This window comes from Ixodes scapularis, unplaced genomic scaffold (assembly GCF_016920785.2).
Source record: "Ixodes scapularis isolate PalLabHiFi unplaced genomic scaffold, ASM1692078v2 PGA_scaffold12__126_contigs__length_90152505, whole genome shotgun sequence".
NCBI classification, from domain to species: Eukaryota; Metazoa; Arthropoda; class Arachnida; order Ixodida; family Ixodidae; genus Ixodes; species Ixodes scapularis.
Window position 1 is genome coordinate 67,952,784 of NW_024609838.1, and position 20,065 is coordinate 67,972,848.

The following is a 20,065-nucleotide window of genomic DNA, read 5'->3' on the forward strand; positions in this document are numbered from 1 at the left end:
GAATGGGGTTGCAGGAAAATAGACAAAGAAATAAATAAAAAAACTTGGGGAGTGACCATAAACGAATTAAGCTTAATTTCGGAAGGACACGGCAAGAACCAGAAGCACAAAAACAAGGAGACAACGTAGGTTTTAGTGACAAACAGTGAAAGGAAATATCAAAACATATTGACGGCACAGTAGCCACACAAGCAGAGAAAGAGTTGTCATACAATGAATTAGCAGTCGTACAACGAATAGTAGAAATATTCATCCTTTAGGTGCTGTCGTCCATATCTTCGGCGCGGAATCTTACACAGCTATAATATGTGTGCCGATAACCGTGACGTAATGTTCCGGTTCTTATCCGGTGGTGGTGCCATGTATATATATATATATATATATAACGGGCATGGTGGTGGGGGGCCGAAGGCGCGGGTATAGAAGAAAAAAAAAACTCTTAGTGAAAACAGTACAAAACAGCATATATATATATATATATATATATATATATATATATATATATATATACACGCCGCCGCGTGGAACATATGTTCGTTTATATCCTCATCGGAGACCGCATTCGATGATGTGAAGTGCCCGTGTTGTATATCCAATAACCTGGCTCTTGATTCTCGCAGATGATGATGATACCGTGTCTCTAAAGCTCATAAAACAAAGAATGCTACATGTACACGGGACGAGACAAACAGTGGGAGGATTTCTGGAGCACAAACGAGCACGTACCACGTAACACCATGCGTCGTACCGCGTTCCACGCGGCGGCGTGTGTTTCCAGAACACCTCCGATTGGATACATTTCGTTTCTTGTGGATTGATAAGACAGGTAGGAAACGCCAGAAAGCCAAGGTGGAGTGGTGTAGTGGTTAGCACACCCGACCGGACATTGGGTGGCAGCAGCAGTCGCCACGAGCCATCGGAGCTCGGAGCTAACTGAAGGCCGTTTCAGTTTCCCATGACCTTCTAAAGGAAACGCCGTCACGTTCATAGAGCTGGATCGGTTCGGATGGCCCGCAACGACCGCCGCGGCCAGTCAAAAGGCGAAACGGAGCACACTCGACGAGAAGCCATTACGCTCGGTAAAGTTAAAAAAATATATTTTTACTTAAACAAAGGAAGAAAGCGCACACAGTTAGCCAACTAAACGCTCGGCCGACGCGTATTAATAATGTCCCTGCTTAAAAAAATTGTAGAGCCATTGCACTCTATGAAGGTGGTTGGCCAGCGAAGCTGTAACGGCGCCTACAACGATTTACCCAATGCGACGTGGCGCACATTCTTTATTTGCATTGTAACGACATTCACAGCTGCTTTAGGATCATAGTGATTCACGCTAAGATGTTCCGTTCTCACTAGAGAGAGCTTCTTAGCTTAAGTTAGATAAATGCATGATCCATAAATGGTTGTTGGTTGAGTTACATCGGCGAAGCACATGAGTGCAAACTCTTCCATCACGAATTGGATGAACCGCTTGTCTTGCGGTTTCAAAATGTCCACATTAAAGCCCCCGACAATGATTACCAGTGTTGCTTGATTCATTGAAATTGAGGAGAAGTGCGTTTGCCTGCAGCACTCTATGCCAGATTTAGGTGCATTCGATGAGATGTAGACCGTGAAAATTATCTTTCCATCGCTAGCTTTTATGGAACGCACATCCCCGCAGTCGACTTGGTCATATTGTAGCTCATACTGCTAGACACAAGCTAAATCCCTTGTGTAGATTCTGACGCCTGCCGCACGGTTGCAGTCTTCCTTCGCACACACTATTCCGGTGTATCCAGTCACTTGGCATAACGAGTCACAAACGAGCTTCGAATGACGTCAACCTCTTTCCACAGCAGCTGCAACCGTAATCTGTTCCGGGAAACGCATACTCATGCTTCGCATTGTTCACATGCGCCTTATCATTCATCACGCGGTTTTGATGCTTGTTTAATGTTTTTTTCTTCCTTGAAGCGAATACTGCGCTGTACGATGTATGGCTTTGGAGTGTTTTGTTGACATTGACACGAAAGAAAACATGGCGGGGTAGAGGAATTCGAGTCCGCTGTAGAAAAAAACAACAACAACAAAAACTGTGGCTTCAATCCACGCTGTGAAGGTGGTTGGACAGCGAAGCTGTAAATTACACCCACAGCGATTACCCATTGCGACGTCACTTGAAAATTCACACACGTGGGTCTAGAGAGAGTGAAACCAGAGACAACTGAAATGTACTTAACCACACCTTTTATTACTTCACAACGACCTTAACGACTACTTTATGATCAGTGTGATACACACTGAGATTTTCGATTCTCACTGTAGAGATATTTTTTGCTAAGGTTACATCAATGCATAATCCATGAATGGTGGTTGGTTGAGTTGCATTGGTGAAGCACATGTTATATATGAAACCGTGGTGGTGTCACAACGTGATTTCTATGCTGTTGGATACTTTTCCACTCGGAGTAGCCTATGCATCCGTAATTTTTACCGGGAAATACACGCAGGGAGAAGGAACGTGCTTCGCATTGTTTGCAGCCGCCATTAACATCAATTATGCGGTTTGCACTTCACGACATGAGGGCTTCAAATGACATCTACCCCTTTCGAAGCATCTGCAAACCTAATTTATACCGGAACACGTGGGAGGGTGGTCGTATTGTTCACACGCACCTTATCATCCATCATGTGGTTTTGATGCTTGTTTTTGTGGTTTTCTTTATTGAAACAGATACTGAGCTGTATATGCCTGATTTCAAAGGCGATATGCTCTTTTGCCTTCAATTTTTCGCCGGGAGTTTTTTTGCTAACAACGCCAGACACGAAAATTTCCTTGGCTGGTAGTGCTGTAAAACGCACAGCCAACAGTGTAAACGGCAGTCCTAGAACATTCAAAAAGGAGCAACAGGTTGCAAATGCCTGTCGAAGGTTATAGCAAGCTGGCTCGTCGACACTAAGCCGTCGACGAGTAATACGGAAAGGTACACGGGGAAAAGGCAAAAGTTGAACTTCTAGGATTGAATTAGCTACCGTCACCGAGTCCGTTATAGGCGGATCAAAGGGGATTATTGCATGCATAGGTGACGTTATGTCGGAATCTTGATTGAAGCCGGCCCGAATGAAATTAAATTTGTAAATAAGATAGTATTCTTTCTGTTCGCGATCACGGTTGCTTTTGAAATTAGATTGTAAAACTGTAACGGCCAGTTTGTCAAATATACGTTCGCGTAAAGCTTTATGTTTTGAAAGGGGGAGTTTGGGAAATGATTTTACATGTGCTCTGTGATTGTTAAATTTCAATCGAAGATGTGCGCTGGTCTGGCCCACGTACTGCTTACTGCGGGTACCGCATGTGAAGAGGTTATCACATTATCTGTGCTACAGTTTATGTTTCCGTGAATTATGTAAGTGAAATTGAAACTCATGCTCTCTACCGTTGTTTGAGTCACACCTCGCAATTCGTTCTACCGCAGGCGCGACTGCCAGTGCGTTTAGTGTAAGTTGTCCTAGACCTAACTACGGCGTTCCCAAGATTGCGGGAACGCCTGTAGACAATTCGGGGAACCGAAGGGATAATTCTTGCGAAGCGTTCACTTTGCAGTAAAATGTTTAAATGTTTTCTTATAATGGGTGCGACGTGCGGCGACTTATTGTTAAAGTTAGTACGAGGTTTGCCCGACGCTCTTCTGCCGAAGGGCTCCCCTCCCTTAGGAAGAGGCCGCGATCAAGGGCTTGTTCCTTATTTGCTCTTTTGTCTTTTAACACAACTGCACTCTCAGGGTTGACTGCGCGTTTTCACTTAACCGTTTAACTGCAGTTAGAAATGCCTATTGACCCTTTTACGTGATGGTGTTAACAGTTTAGGTAGCGCTTTTTTGCACTTCCCTGCGTTTAGCTTATGTTTTCTGCTTTCTTTGTCCGTGTAACTTTTTGGATTTATTTAGTCAGGTTTAGATAGATGATTGCATCGGACTCGGAGGCCTAACAGCAATCTGACAGCTAGTAAATTGATTTGTTTCTATTTGACCGAGTGCTTGTTCCGTGCAGGAAAGTGCAGAACAGACCTGTTTTCTTGCAACAATACACGGTGCATCTACAAACGCTGGGTTTGTGACAACGACGACGACTGCGGCGACGGTAGCGACGAGGAAGCGTGCGGTGAGTGCTTGTTTTCGTACGTCTGGTTTGATTGCTAATCCAAGCAGCTTTGCATCACTGCTGCCGGGTGCATACGTGAGCAAACGTAATCAGAATTTGCAAGCGCAATTGATATAACTTGATGCAGCAGTTGAGGTATCCGCAGAAAATCTGACGGTTCTCTTTTATTACCTCTGGGAACTCACTCAGACTGTTCCGCATCGCCCATACGGTGGCAACTGGTGATACTAAAGTGTATTGTTAATCTCTGCTTCCCTTGACCGCTACTCTGTAATCTATAAAAGCGTATCATAAAATCCCGCAACACTCAAGCCGTCAAAAAAAAAAAAAAATTCACGACCACATTTTTTTTTCTGCCTCGCAATCGTGTCTTAACGGAAGCGCCCTCTGTTACCGCCAGAGTCATTGACGGACAAAGAAACGTGAGGTGTGACAAGTCCAGTCTTGAGTAGTAACGCGTTACTAGTAACGCGTTACTGTAACTTTGTTACTTTTTCGGTAACTTGTAACTGTAACGAGTTACTTTTTAAGAATGTAACTGGTAACTGTAGTTCTATTACTTTTTCTCAGGTAACGATGAAAGTAACGACGTTACTTTTGTCGTTACTTTTCAATTCTTTGTGAATAATATATAATTAAATGAGCATAATCTAGCGATTCCTTGCACTTTCCAAATTGTCTGTTCCGACATTTCGAGTGTCAGTTGGCCTTGCAAAAACTTGAGAATACGTTCTTTCTCGCGAGTCACTATCCGAATATAGCCACGCGTAGATTTGATGAAAAAAAAAAAAAAAAGAATGTACAAACGCACTTGTTTGTACTTTGTGACTGAACACTTACATCTTAGTATTTTGAAACACTATCTCTGTTGCGTTTCTTTTTCTGTGCACGCTTTTTAATTGGGTGAATCAACCGTGAAATAACAATACACGCGGAGGAAACTTTGTATGTTTGGTATTTTGATTAGCGCCACTACTCCGCACTGCGCATGTTTCGTATTTTGATTTGTACTACTCCGGCGTGGCTTCAACGGTGGAGGCAAAATTTACTGCTGTTGCGCAGGGCTTGTTTCTGGTTTGCCGTGTACGAACTGAAATATATCAAAGGAGTTCATGAACCCAGCGCAACCGTCAACGAGCCGGCAATGTGCTAGTGCTACCAAGGGTAGCGATGTTGATGGGAACAGAACAAAGAGCTATATTATGGCCGGCATACAGAGAGTATTTTTTCGTGTTGAAGGTGGTCGTTAACTAGTTGACCGCAGTATGCAAACTTTGCAACAAGGAGTACTCCGACAACAAGTCTTCGTGTTCAAATCTAAGAAAACACATCCAGTTGAATTTGGGTCTTTATTTTTTTTTCATAATATTGACTAGTTTTCCAGCTAAATTATCAAGTTTGAATTTACCGGTATGGTAGAAGCCCGACTGATTCGTGTCTATATTTTTTTCTTTCAAACATTACTTTTTCCTTAATTTTTGTGTTATTGAAAAGTAACTGAAAAGTAACGTAGTTATACTTCTTGAAAGTAACTGTAACGAGTTACTTTTTTGTTAAGGTAACTGTAACGAGAACTTCGCTACTTTTTTCTGAAAGTAACTGTAACGAATTAATTTTTAAAAGTAACTTACCCATGACTGGGCGAATCCCATGCATATTATTATCGCCGCAGCCAATGGGATTGCGAAATGAGCCGATAGGGCTAATCAGGAGGAAGGAAACGTGAACGTAAAGATAGGCCGGGCCCTTGCATTTCTTAAGCTGTTAATGCCTATAAGCTTTTACGGCGCCTATTACCTAGGCAAAAAAAAAATGCTTTGTCACTCGGCCGTGGACGCTTGGGCGGCGTCTGATATTTTGTGCAAAAGGTTTACTGCGCACGCTCAGAACTCCCTCTACAGTCCAATAGACAAAGATGGCAGCGCACAGAAGATTATTGGAAAAGTCTATGCGGAGCGCAATTTCGTCTGCTTCTTTTTGCAGACGATATTGCGCTTCGCATAGCTCTAACTGATAAGACAAAAAATGGCACATTTTTTATGTTGTAATTTGTTTTAGATTATGCGAAGGCAAGTTCGTCTTTTTCTTTTGCAGGGGTCGTGGTGACGTCAGAAAGACGCCGAGCTCTTACTAGCTGATTGAAGGATAGTGGGTAGACCTCAAAGCAGGCTTCCTCAAGGTCTATCTACAATCAGAACCAGTCAGAGCTTGGCGTTATGACGTCATCACAACCCCTGCAAAAGAAGCAGACGAACTTGCTCTCCACATACAGTCCATGATGCGTCCGTGCATGGGTGGACTTATTTCAATGAGTGATTTGCCGGATAGAACAGTTTTTGAGAATAACCATAAGATAATAAAGCCGTTGATGTTTTAGAGCGCAGCTCTTAGGCGCCCGTTTTCGGCTTGAGCGGCGTCAGCGTCGCCGTCGCCGTAACCGCGCGGTGCATTATGGGTAAATTTTCCCGAAGGACCTCGGGTTCCTTTGGGAGGGCCTCGGAAGAACCTCGGGTTCCTTCGGGAGGACTTCGGAGGACCTCGTGTTCTTACGAGAGGACCTCGGCTTCCTTCGGGAAGACCTCGGAGGATCTCGGGTTCCTTCGAGAGGACCTCTGGAGAACCTTGGGTTCCTTCGGGAGGACCTCGGGAGAACCTCGGGTTCCTTCGGCAGGACCTCGGGTCCCTTCGGGAGGACCTCGGGTACCTTCGGTGACCTCGGGGGGGGGGGGGGTGTCCCGTGACCCCCCGAGGTCACGTGACCACCCGAGGTCACGCAACCCCCCCCTGAGGTTACGTGACCCCTCCCCCAGGTCATGTGACCCCCCAAGGTCACATGACTCCTCCCCGAGGTCACGTGACCCCCCCCCCCCCCCAAGAACTTGCGACCCTCAGTACCCTTCCCTCCTCCTCCTCAAGAGCTGCGCTCTAATTCGGCGTTACAGGGAGTTGTAAACGGCTTTCATTTTTTTTGCGCTTAAGGGGAAGCAGTGATGATTATACTGATAGAATTCCCTGCATCTTTACCTGTAGACAGCGTCACCTGCCCCAGTGGGTATTTCATGTGCAGCGACAGGAAGTGTATTCCTACCGCGTGGCTCTGTGACGATGAAAAAGACTGCAGCGAAGGCTTGGACGAAGCCAACTGCCCCAACAAGTGTCGCCCGGACCAATTCCAGTGTCGCAATCTGTACTGCATTTCGGGGCAGCTGGAATGTAACGGGAACATCGACTGCCCTGATCGCTCCGACGAAGACCACTGCAACATGACTGGTGAGTGATTTTGTGAATCGTTTCGTTGTTGGTCTGATGTAGTATTTGTAGCACTTCCGTTAGCTGGAGCTTGAAGTATAATCTTAACATTTGTTAGGCATTGAAGAGGATTCGAGTTTCGTTTACACGTCGTGCGGCCCTCAAGAAGTGCAGTTTATCAGGTTCGCATTTCCTTGACACCAAATCGCACAACCCTGCCTCCCCCCGTCTCCCCAACGTAGCCAGCAGATAAATATTTCTTGTGAATGGACACATATTTGCGACAGGGATGTTTCAAACTTCAGGGGCAAACTTCTGTCAAAAATATAACCAAATTAAATTACTGGTATAGTTTAAGTGGCATAAAATACTATCACATCCGAATTACGGTACTACGTCAAAGTGAAGCAGTGTACTACGCTAATACTGATATTAAAAAGTGCGACCAGCTGCTTTTCAGAAGGTGGCCAGCGGGTTAGTCAAGCACACTGCGCAACGACGTAACAATGGTGCTTTAGCTCTTCTTTCAGGCCTTTCCTTCGTTGTGTAAAAGAGTGAGTAGACCTGTTTCTCGCGTTTTCACATTTTTTTGCTTTGTTTTAGCAGCTTCGGCGAGCCTCCGGCGTATGCTCTTTTTACACTCGAAAAAAAAAAAAAAAAGGGTGGGAAAAGGTAGCAACTTCAAGTTTTACTCCCTGCTAGTGACGAGCCCACAAGCGGTCTCGGAAAGTTAGGAGCAGTGTTGTACACGTTCCTGCAAAACAAAAGCGAAAGCTCGTTATTCTTTTCTTTTTAATATTGGAACGTTTTTTTTAGACGAGTTCCAGTTGTTGGAAACGAACGCGCTCCCGTTACGTTTTTAAGATTGTACGTGTCGTTACATCAACAAGAAGAGGGCCTTAGAGTGATAAACTGGCAGCTGAAAGTTAACCCCAATTGGCCGCCGCCATATTGCACATTTTTGACCACTAGACACGTGACCTTTTAGTTTTACATCTAGATTTTAACGAAGTACCGCTTACAAATACTTGCTTATCGATCTTTAATAACAGTACCAACGAGACAAGCCATGTTTCGTTTGTTTTAAGTCCAAAACGTGCTTTTACGACAAATACTCGGGCAGCTTTGCAATGCCTCCGCTAGATGCCCTCAGACGCGGTGCTGTATCTTTTTTTATTCTTTTTTCATTGGTGTTAGACATTGATCGTTTTGGATAACAGCATGAAAAAACAAAACAAAACTGTATATAATTTTTTTTTTTTGCAGCAATCGCAATCCAAATTTCGGCTCCGTTTTGCGTAAAAGCCACAGGATTTGGTACGGTCACGTGTCTAGTGGTCAAAATTGTACAAGATGGCGTCAGCCAAGTGGGGGTTACTGTCGCCTAGTGAACGGGATACCAGTTGATCGCTCTATAAGCCCCTCTACCTTTTTGCGTTACATTAACATTACCTTTTCGTGTCTGAATAAAATATTGTGGGCCATAGTCCGTAGATAAAATAAAGCGAGCGAGTGAAAACTATTCACGTCGGCCTACGTGTCGTGCCGCCACGATTTTTTTTGAGTCCTATGTTTGACTATCCCTTGGGCATTTTCCTTACCCTTTAAGTCGGTGGTTGAAATAGTCGATCATAAGAATCTTAAAGGGGCGATGCAGCGATTCTTGTACTTTGCGCGAATACCGCTTATAACGGATTCTTGGCGTTAATGACCTGTGAAACACCCGTTCGTATTTCACCACACGCAATCCAAGTAGCAGAAAAAATTAAAGAAAAACGAGCAGCGTTCACCTTCTCAACTCGCAGCCAGAACAAGCGGCCACGTGATCTGGAGCCGATTATATGCTACCAATGTTGATCATGGCCACGCACTGGGGTTGGCAAGGCACAGGACACGCGCTGAGTTCCAGACATTGTTATGGTTCGCTATTGTCGTCTCTGCAGTAATTGGACACTGGCCACAAGCCGAATGCTTCTCGAGCTATCGATTATCACGAGCCCAAGTCGAGTGTTCACGCAGTGCTCGGGTCCAATCTATGAGCCGCATTCAAATATCATCACTCGGCGGTACTCCGACCGCCGAGCTACGTCATCAAGTTTTGTAAAGAAGAGATTGAATGAAGACGCCCGCCTTGGTTCTTGATATTACACCGCAACAAAAGTGTTTCTCGGCCAGTGGCGTTGCGTGCGAATATTCTTGAGTCCCACTAATGCCAGTAAGCTCGTGTAAAATGAAAAACATTCCAATTGAATATCGTTACACCGCCCTTTTAAATGCCTGCCCATGCAGCACAGAGTTGGCCAGTCATCGGCCAATGGCTGGCAATGGTCCTTGGCCAAGTGGCCAAACATTGGCCAGAAACTGGCCGGTGACTGGCCTTTATCTGGCCATTGGGCAATGGCCACTGGCCGTCAGCCATCGGCCAAGCATTGGCCAATGAATGGCCACTCTCTGGCCACTGGCCAAAAGACCATCGCCAGACATTGGCCATTGCTCGGCCAAAATCCGTGCTGCTTGGGTGCTATATTCAGGTAAATTAGCAAATATAAACACAAGAAAAAAAAAAACAGTTCCTTTGTCATTTCTTAAAAAAGAAAACGCAACCGTTATAAAACAAAAGCCTAAAATGAACAGCATCTTGCATGCGCGTTCGTCAACGCCTTATTTGGTTATTTAATTCAAATTTTTTTTTTTTACGGGGAAGGCGAGCGTTGTGGCGGCGTACACCTGCATTCTCAGCATTCCCCTCGACGCTTGGGTAATTTAGCAGTAGGTCTATTAGATGCCTTTTACCCGGAATATACTTTTCGTCGCTAAATTACCCAAGCATCAAAAGGAATGCTGGGAACGTATTCGCACGTGCTTCACGTGCTCTTCTTTATACAAAAGATTCGAAGTAACTAGCCGAAATAAAGCGTTTGTGGAACGCTTTATTTTAAATTCGATTGGTTCAAAGTGAATAGCCAAAATAAACCATTTGTGCAACGCTTAAACATATGGCACGAAGGGCCATTTGTTTTGGATTTTTGCTTTCGAAAAGTTACAGCTGCAGACACCAGCACCCGCATCGCGTGTACCAACGTTCCCGGCATTCTCTTTGATGCATGCGTAATTCTGCAAAATGTCTATCGGCCTTTCAACTCATGAACAATGTCCCTCGCGAGCAGAGTTTAATATTTCTATGTCCCGTTTCGATTGCTCGTTATTCTATAGCCTCCTCTATATTAACAAAGTCTGGCAGTTCGACGACGGAGCCAGAGAGTGCCCGGTCGCAGATTTGGAGCGGGAGGATCTGGTAGCAGAGGAGAGCATTTTTCGGGAAATCTGATATACAACGCACAGCTTTTGCAGCGGCGAGGACCCGAAACATGACTTTCAAACCCGACGAGAAAAAACCCGGTAGCGCGTACATTCCATCGCTCGGGAGAAGTGTGTTTCGGTGTCTCGCCGCAGCGGGACGCCAGCCAGGTGGCTCTTTTCTTATCCGTTGTCTTCCGCTCCTCCTCTTTCATTTCGGCGGCCGCTTCTCGTGGCGATCTGCCAGGCTTTGTCAGTATAAAGGAGGCTATGCCTCGGAACTATAGCAGACACCAGAGCCGGCTTGCTATACTCCGCGACAACTTTTCTTGGCAATGCAGTGGAAGGTACAGGCCCGCGTCCCCTCTCCCATTTTGAGTGTGCGCGGGCTCTCCTCCTCTCCCCGGAAATGGGGGAGGAGGAGAGCCTGCGTACACTCAAAATGGGAGAGGGGACGCGGGCCTGTACCCTCCACTGCATTGCCAAGAGGAGGAGGAGGACATTTTATTGCACAAGGATGGCTCTATGGCCTAATGCTGGGGATGTGGAAGGGTAAAGGGTAAGGAACAGGGCATCATATCCTTCCGGTTATCCCGGCTTCGCGGACAAACTCCCAGAGCGAGAGTAAAGTCTGACGGGCGTCGGTCTGTGGGGTAGTCCACGCCCCGAGGGAGTCAATGGTGGGACCTCTGTGCTTCGCCCTTATCGGTTCTAGACCGGGGCAGTTCCACAGTAAATGCTGGATCGTAGGGCGGGCTCCAATGTCGCACGTGTGGCATGTCACAATACAAGGGTTGGGGTCCGCAGAGGGCTCTTCCAGTTCGTCGTTCACCGGTGACTGGTTTTGGTGCTTCTTAGTGTAAGCGCGCCATTTGGCCAAGACGTCCTCGGTTAGGGCGGCACCCGTCCTGGCCTTGTGGATGACCACCTGCGCGCCTCGAGGGAGCCCCTGGGGTAGGGGATGCTCATTCTGTGGTATTTGTGCTCGGAGCTCTCTGTGCCGTTCCAACTTGCGTCGGAGCTTTTCGGCCTCGGGGTCTGGTCGCGGTCCGGCGAGGCGAGGCGTGGCGGTGTTCTGCGAGCGGTTGGAAGTGATCTCGCTCGCCAGGTCGTGCGCAGCCTCGTTGCCTTGGTTGCCAGAGTGGCCCGGAACCCAAAGCACCTGGGTTTTTATATTCCTTGTGTCTTGTAGTTGCTTGCAAAGCATCTTGACGTCGTAGGCCGCAGTTCCTCTTCGTGGTGCCCTGGACAACGCCTTAAGTGCTTCCAGCGAGTCCGTGTATATTGTAATCTTGCGAGTGTCATCTTTGAGTTCGGCCGCCCACGCGATGCCGTGGTAGACGGCGAGCGTCTCTAGCTCGGCCACTGAGGGGTCGGTCTCGTATCGGAGGTGCAGCGTCTGCGGTGGGTGGTGGAGGTCCGTCACCGCCAGGGCCGCTCGTCTGTTCTCGGGATTCCAGGATGCATCGGTGTAACCTGTAATTTCGTATGGATCGTCTGATGGTTTGGCATTATCTGTAACTGTCTGGCGTTGCCTATTGTGGCGGAACTTGCTGGTCTTTCGAGGTACCGGTTTGGGGGCCAGAACGAGCACGTCTTCCCACGGCGCAAGGCGAGGTGGGATATCTACTGCAGGCGAAGTCTGCCCGTCATAGTCGAGCAACCTACGGCCTTGTTGAGTGAGTTCGCGGCGTTCGGCCGCACCCTTCTTCCGGTCTCGGATGATGCTGTCAAGTGTTGGCAGTTCTGCATAACGGTATAGTTCTTCCACCCGTGTATGTCTGGGAAGCCCCGTGACAACTCTGAGCGCTTCGCGATAGAGGCTTTCCAGTTTGGCCCGTTGTGCTTTCGTCAAGTCGAAACAAGTCGCGCCGTAGTAGGCTCGCGATGTGAGCACAGACATTACGAGTGTTCGGGCAACCTGCGTGCCAGCACCGCCGAACCGGTGAGAGATCCGCTTGATGAGGTGGACGAATCGTTTCCATACCGGGCCGAGCTGTTTGAGCCAGGTACCAGCACCTCCCTTTTCGTGGAGAGGCACGCCCAAGATGTGCATCCAGCCTTCCGGCGGACGCTGCAGGCGCACCCCCGCAAGAGAGAGGTCAATCTTGTTGCGTTCAGTGTCTGCCCCTCCTAGGATAAGATACTGGGTCTTCTCCGGGGAGGCCTTCATTCCTGTGGCTTCCAGATGTTCGGCTATTAGCCCCGAGAGCGAACACAAGCGCCGCTGCGGTCGCCGCGCCCTGATTGGGTGAGGTGTACCGTGACGTCAGGGAGGGGACTCCGCTCCGCGATCTCGCATCGGCTCGCTTCCCAGCTCCGGTTTCCTGGTTTGGCGTTGTGTGCCGCAAGCTCTTCGAGGAGTTGGACTTCATTTATCCGGTGTACAAAACGTTGAGTTAGGCCGATATTGACGTGCTTCCGTACATTTTATAAGTTTGCTTGTCCCTTTTACTTTTAAGATTGGGTTACAAATCCCGAAAGCAATCGGCAGAGGAAATTCCGCCGATGAACCTCCCCGTCCGTCCACACGACACAAGGCAATCTTGCGAGGGGTCGGTGAAGCGGTGGCGCAAGTGTTTCAGACGCTGGAATTCTGTTCCTTGCATGTTCATGATTTAGGACGATATTAGATCCCGCTTTCAAGGCATTTGAAGTGGCATTGATATCATGGGCCTTTGGGTGGTCGGCAAATTAGCTCGTGACCCCGACTTTGCGCTGCCACTCTGCATGCTTTGGTTCGCAGACGTTTTAAAGGCCCCGTGTCTGATTATCTTTGCAGTGCTTGTGGAACAGGGTTGTTTTACATAAATGTAGTTTCTTTATGAATTAATTATATAGTTTATATACGTGTGCAGGCATATTTCTTAGAAGATGCCCAATTACGGGAAATTCTTTTGTATGGTAGCAGCAAAAACGGCCGAATTGCCCCCAGTTGCCTGTATGATATGTATTGAACTGCCCAAAATATGCACAGCAATAGTGCCGTAATTTGGAATGTTTATACATTTTTCCTGACATTCTTTATTCCAGTCTTGGGTATCCGGAAAATATACCGTTTAGTCTGAATCGTCATTTCCAATTAAAAGAGACACTGCTGCAGGTACCCAAAAGCCTCCTCAGCCTCCAAACTCCCTACAGCTGGACTCTGACAACAGAGGAAAACAGGTGTAAAAGCAAGCATTCGAACGTTTGTCCAGTGGTAGATGCAGCACTAGCAGCAGAAAATGTGGAACCTGTGAAGGGCGAGAGTCCGCGTGAGAAAAGCTTCTGGTATTTTAGCTTCAGGACAATTTTATTTAAGTAAAATATCAATTTTAGAGCCCAAGAGACTAATAACCAGCTAGACAACTTCGCTTACGTTTGTTATACATTACTTGAGGGTTGATATAAACAAGTCCACACATACCACCCGTGTAGTCCATTGAAATACTATCCGGATCCAGCAAAGGTCAAGTGCGAGCAATATATATACTAACTTTTCCTTGTTTTTTTTTTTTTTACTTTGTTCCTGCACTTGGGCGCTCTTACTTATGATTCTCTCCCCATGGCCCAGACTGTATTTAGCATGTTGCTCGAGCAGCATGCAGCTTTTCTGCTTCGGCAACTTGTTTAAAAACAGAGATACAAAACAAATAGTTGACATAACATGCCAATTCATTCAGACCATCAGCAGCATTTATTGTGCGAGATGTAAATCTACAGTGATGCTCCTGCAATTGTGGCCATACTTTATTTTTATATACCAGCTGTGATTCATGTGTTGCCTGCCCTGTCAACCATGCTTAAAATGTTTCTTGAAGTTTCGCCTGTAGCTACAGGCCATACCTCAATAAAGGCACATATAAAAATTTACACTTCCTACGAAAAACACGCAAAAAAAAATTAAATAGAAACGAGCGCGCCGGCAGCTAGCGTCATCACAGCCACAGGGCGAGCGGGGCGAGTCGGGGAAAAATTCTCTCCTCGCCGTGACGTCACCCCGGTTCGCCGTAAGGGGGCGCCACGCGAACTTCTCGGGGCTAATAGTGTCCAGGGCACACTGAATAGCCTCCCTCGCCCGTTCTGTGGCTGGATGGTCGGAGGGCTCTGTCCAAATTGTGATGTCGTCCGCGTACATGGTCAACCGCACTTGACCCCCGCGCTCGAGTCGTTGCGCCAGTTCTCTCATCACCAGATTGAAGAGGATGGGCGAGAGGATCGCGCCTTGCGGAACTCCTGTATTGTTTTCGAATTGCTGGGGTGTTCTATTGCCTGATCTTATTTCGAAGGTCCTGTGTTTGAGGAAAGACTTGACTATATTGAGCATCCTGTTGCCGGGGTAGGCCTCCTTCAGGGCTCCTAGCTCGGCGTCGTGGCGTACGGTGTCGAAGGCCTTCTTGAGGTGCACAGCGACAAGGATTCCAGGTTTCTTCTGCCTTCCTTTACGGGTGTTTGCAATTCTCCTGAGTAGGAATAGGCTGTCGTGTGTGCAGAGATTTGGTCTGAAGCGGGTCTGTCTAGGGTGAAAGTAGCCATCGGCGACTTCTTCCAGATAGTAGTTGAGTCGCGTCGCACACATCCGTTCGAGCAGCTTGCATACTGCGGGCGTGAGCGATATTGGACGTAGGTGGGAAATGGTGTCGGGCCGTTTACCCGGCTTCGGGATGGGTGTTACCACGGAGTGCTTCCACCATCCTGGGAGCTCGCCCTTGATCCAAATGTCGTTTATGTAATCTTGCAGCGTTTGTTTCGTGGCTTCGGGTAGGTTGCGTAACATTGCCCACGTGACACCATCCTTGCCGGGTGCGCTGCGGACATTGACGTTCTCGAGGGCGGCTACGAGTTCGGCCATCGTGAATAGGCTCTCGGAACCATCGTTGCGCTCAGGTAGTTCGGGCGTGTAGATGTCTGGTGATGGTAACTGTTCAGTTGGTGGTTGTGGAAAGAATGTTGCTGCTGCTTGGCTCTCAAACTCTTCTTGTGTGCATTGTAGGCCGAGTAGCGCATTCCCTGTAATGTTCCGTGTCTTGGCGCGGTCGGACATGGCTGTAAACGTGTGCCACAGCTTGTGGAGACCAGTCCGCTCGTCGAACGAGGCACAGTGATCGAGCCATCGTCCCCTGGAAAGTTGCTTGACATGTCGTCTGGCCTGCGCAGTTTTGTTGCGCACCTAGACTAGGTCCTTGTGGGTGCGCCTGTTGTTCAAGTACTCGGCATGAAGCTTGGAGCGGTCCTCCCATAGATGCAATAAGTGTTTGTCTGGATTTGGCGTGTTTTCAGTCAATTCGATTTCTGTTGTGGCTCCCTTGGCGGCCCCGAGAATGCGATCTACTACGGGCTCATCCTCTTCCATGGTCGTTTCAAGGGCCAGCCGAAACTGGGTCCAGTCAGTCACTTTGGTTGTGCGCGCATGTCTCGCTCTGGCCCTCACGTTGAGTGAGATCCAAATAGGGTAGTGATCACTTCCACGCGGGTCCGAATCGCACCGCCAGTCCGTCACGAAGCCAGCGGTGGCCCATGTCAAGTCCGGGATGCTGTCTTTTTGGTTCGAGTGGAGTGCGTGGCGCGTCGGGTAGTCAAGATCGTTTGCGAGCACCAGGTCTTCCGCTTCGGCCTCCTCTTCCAGGTGGCGGCCTCTTGGCGTCGCCTCCTTGTAGCCCCAGTGGGGGTGATAGGCATTGAAGTCGCCGGCTACAAGTATCCGGTCCTTCGGGTATCGCACTCGCAGCTGGCGCAGCCACGAGAAGTTCCCTCGACTCCGACGACTGGTCTCGGGGCGTAAGTAAACGGAGGCGAAAATGACCTCCCTATTCTTGTCCAGGCGGCACCGTACCGCCACAACCTCCTGGAATTCGGTGCAGTACTCTGCCGTGTCAATTTGAAAGTGGTGAACATCGCGGCGCACGAACACTGCGGCCTGGGCCTGCACAAGGTCCGGTTCGCCGCGGCGTCCTTGGCGTTTGATGGACGGTGAGAAAAAGCCGAAGTAGCCTGGGACGCCCGGTGTGGTCCCCCTGGTCTCCTGAAGCAGCAGGACTGTCGGCTGACCCTCATAACGAAACAGTTCCCCAAGCTCATTGGCGCTCATTCCGAGACTGCGACAGTTCCACTGGAGGACGTCCGGTATCAAGGGGGAGGAGTTTGTGGCGAGGTTGGCAGTGGTGGAAGGTATGGGTTGCGGGTGTCGGGTGGGGAACCACGAAGTGGGGACGCCTCCCTGGGGGGTTGGGGGGCGACTAGCGCTGTTAGATGGTGCTTGCTGAGTGGCCATTGTGTTCCGGGTGTGCTTTCTGTTGCAGTAGCTGCTGGTAAAATGCTTGCTGCTGGGCTTGGTAGTTGCTCATTGTTTGTTGGAGCGTCTGTAGGAACATTTGCTGCTGCTGTCCCATGAAGGTCCGTAGTGTACTGAGCAGCTGTGCGTGCGAGTCCTGGGCGTTTCTGGAGTCGGGCATAATCTCCTGTCTCTGTTGTGAGTTAACGGCGGGCGCACTGGGCCTGCGGCATGACGGGGATGGTGACGGGAGGCGGTGCATGTTTCGACGTGCTTCCTCAGTCTTCCTTCTCTGTTCGTCTTCAATTTGTTGCTGCTCGTTTTTTCTACGTTGTCTTTCTACTTCAGCCTCTTTTGTACGAGCTTCCTCGAGTGCAAGGAGGCGAGCTGTTAGCTCTGCGCGTGTTTTGTCCAAGTCTGCCAGAGCTTCCTTGAGTTCGGCGATAGGGTCCTTATTGGGCCGTTGGGTCGACGGATTCCGTCGACGGCTCCTACTTCTTTTCCTTGGTAAGGTTGCCTCTGCATAGCTTGCAGCAGGCGTAAAGGATACCGACTGACTTCGTTGTCCTTGCTGGCAATCTTTGTTATTGATGGGCAGTGGTGGGTAGTCCTCGCCTCTTAGCCTTTCTGGGCTAGGTGTTGACGGTCGTTTCGATGTGTCGGATCGAGCGCGTCTCGTTCGGCTGCGCGATCTGCGCCCTGTACGTGCCTTGAGCTTGTCCAGGCGTCGGGCCTTCTCAGGACAATTGGGTTCTGTGGCAAGGTGCCCGTCCTCGTCGCAAATGGCGCAGTGTAGCTTGTCGCCGGCGCAGATAGTCTCGGAGCCATGCCCCACTCCGCACCTCTCACACACAGCCGGTTTAGTACAAATGTCCTGTTTGTGCCCCGTTCCGTGGCAGCGGAAGCACACCAAGGTTCGTGGCACGTACAGTGAAACGGCAGTCAGTCGGCTCCAGTACTTTATGGTGCGCGGTGGTCTGGGTGCCGCGAAGGTGATCAATGCCATCAGGCTCTTGCCCATGGGGTGGGTAGCGAGGATGGTGGCGGATTCGCTCTCGAGCGCTTCTTTAAGGGTATCTTCTGTTTCTGCTTGAAGTGTCCGTATGACCCCACGAGACATGCCGCGGCTGGGGATCTGGTGGACGGTCACCTCGAGAGGGGGCTGTCCGGGTACCCGAAGTTCTTTGAGCTGGCGTAGTCTTGAGGCGAAAAGTTGTCGCGGAGTATAGAAACAACGTCTCAGCTGAGACTGCAGGAAAGAAAGCACTGCGAAGGCTGGGGCGCGCGAGCGTCTTGAGACGCGGTTTGAGTCCCGCTCAGCTCGTGCGCTGGCTTTGGCAGTGCTTGCTTTCGCCCAGTCTCAGCTCAGACGCTGTTTCTAGCAAACCGGCCCCGAGAGTACCGTCGGACGAGGAGAAGCTTAGAGAGACTAGATTGTAGATAGCGTCCATCTCATACCTTATAGAGCGTTTGCGATTTAATGGCGGACGCCTCCGGTAGAAATTGGTCAGTGCAATAGCGCTGCGTTTTTTGGCGTGTCAAGAAGGAAGGCAGTCAGAAAGTGGAGACGCTCGTAGATGACGAACGCGTTTGTCACCTGCTCGAGCACGCCGCTTCAACTAGAACCACACCGTCAGGGCATTTGGCTGTGCATTGCAACAGATGCGGTTGCGCCCCGTCATTTGACAGCACTAAAATATTGGTGAAGTACAAAAACAGAGTGTCACGCGAGCTTCACGAGGCATTTGAGATTAGGAGTAGGGGTGAAAAATGCATTAGCGATACATCTCTGGCTCTGTCTACGGATGAGTTTTAATATTTGAAATGTGGTCTGGGCGGGGACTAACGTGACGTGTGGTGTTTGATGGTGTGCTCCCGTTGGTATATAAGTTTGTGTTTTTTCCTAATAAATTCAGTTGAGAGTGCGCCCTGTGTCGTTGTTATTCTATTCTTTGTCCCTGCTCTTTCGGCGCTTATTTCCCACGTAGCTCGTATCGCGAATTCGGGCCATAACCACGTGACCCCGATTTGAAACTCGACAATGTGGGCTCTCTAGAGAAGCCCGTCTTGCTCTTTTTCAGTCAAGTATCTCTCGCACTTATCTCCTCTTTCCCTATTCAAAATATCATTTGTATGAGAAATATTTGTGTCCAATAAACACATATGAATCATACAATATATATAGGAATATATAAGAACCATATAAAACTATATATAACATATGCAAGAACATTTAGGAACCATATATGAAACTTGTGAGACGTTTCTTATAAGTTTCTGATATGGTTTTATGTGTTCTTATATATCTTGTTGATTCATATGTGTTGATTGAACACAAGGAATTTCTCATACAAATGTTTTTTTTCACTAGGGGTGTCGCTCCCAACCTCTTTCTTTTCGATGGTAACGTCGCCTTGTCGGTCTCCCCTCTGAGCGCCATGGAGGGCGAGCAGACCCTTTCGAGATCAGTGTTTTGAGGAAGATTTTGGCTCGCAGCTTTCGCGCTTTTTCCGCGATTCAACTTTCCAATGTATCCGTTTTTTTTTATTGTTATGTACGTTCTTCGATCCCTTCCCGTCTAGAGCGATCACACCGGTTTTGTGTAGGTTTCGGCTTTGCTTCTGCTCGGACCCCTCAGTTTGAGGTCTTCCGCTCTCTTCCGCTAAATAAACATGCACACTACACGTGTTAGAGTAAGTCATCGAGGTCACCGACATGTAGCTTTGTGTGCTTTTTAAAGCAGAACGCGCAAGAACAAGAAGGACCAAGGGAAGATATCACACACGCTCTGATTTGTAACACCTATGCGTGCGAAACGTTTTGGTCGTTTACAAAAGCTTCAAGAACTCAACAATTGAGCTGACAAGGTGAAGAATGTACGAGCACAACACGAGATCGGGGGCTTGTTCGCGACAACGAAAGTTCTTTTCGTTTCTTGTTGTAGTTCTTTCTCCACGAGTAATTCGGTACAGCTTTCTGCCCTTCCTTTGACGATTAGAACACCCTACCGCATAACAACACGACATAGTTTAGTCATCCACCATTTTCTTAAAGCACCCGAGACTGGGTGAAGAATGCGAAGTATTCAAAGTGGAAGGTACAGGAACAAATTGATAGAAGCGA

The 20,065-nt window shown here is 48.4% G+C and overlaps 1 pseudogene; it reads left to right on the forward strand.

Annotated features, from left to right (window-relative positions):
- LOC8028327 overlaps positions 1-20,065 on the forward strand; it is an 89,211-nt pseudogene that overhangs the window by 36,501 nt on the left and 32,645 nt on the right.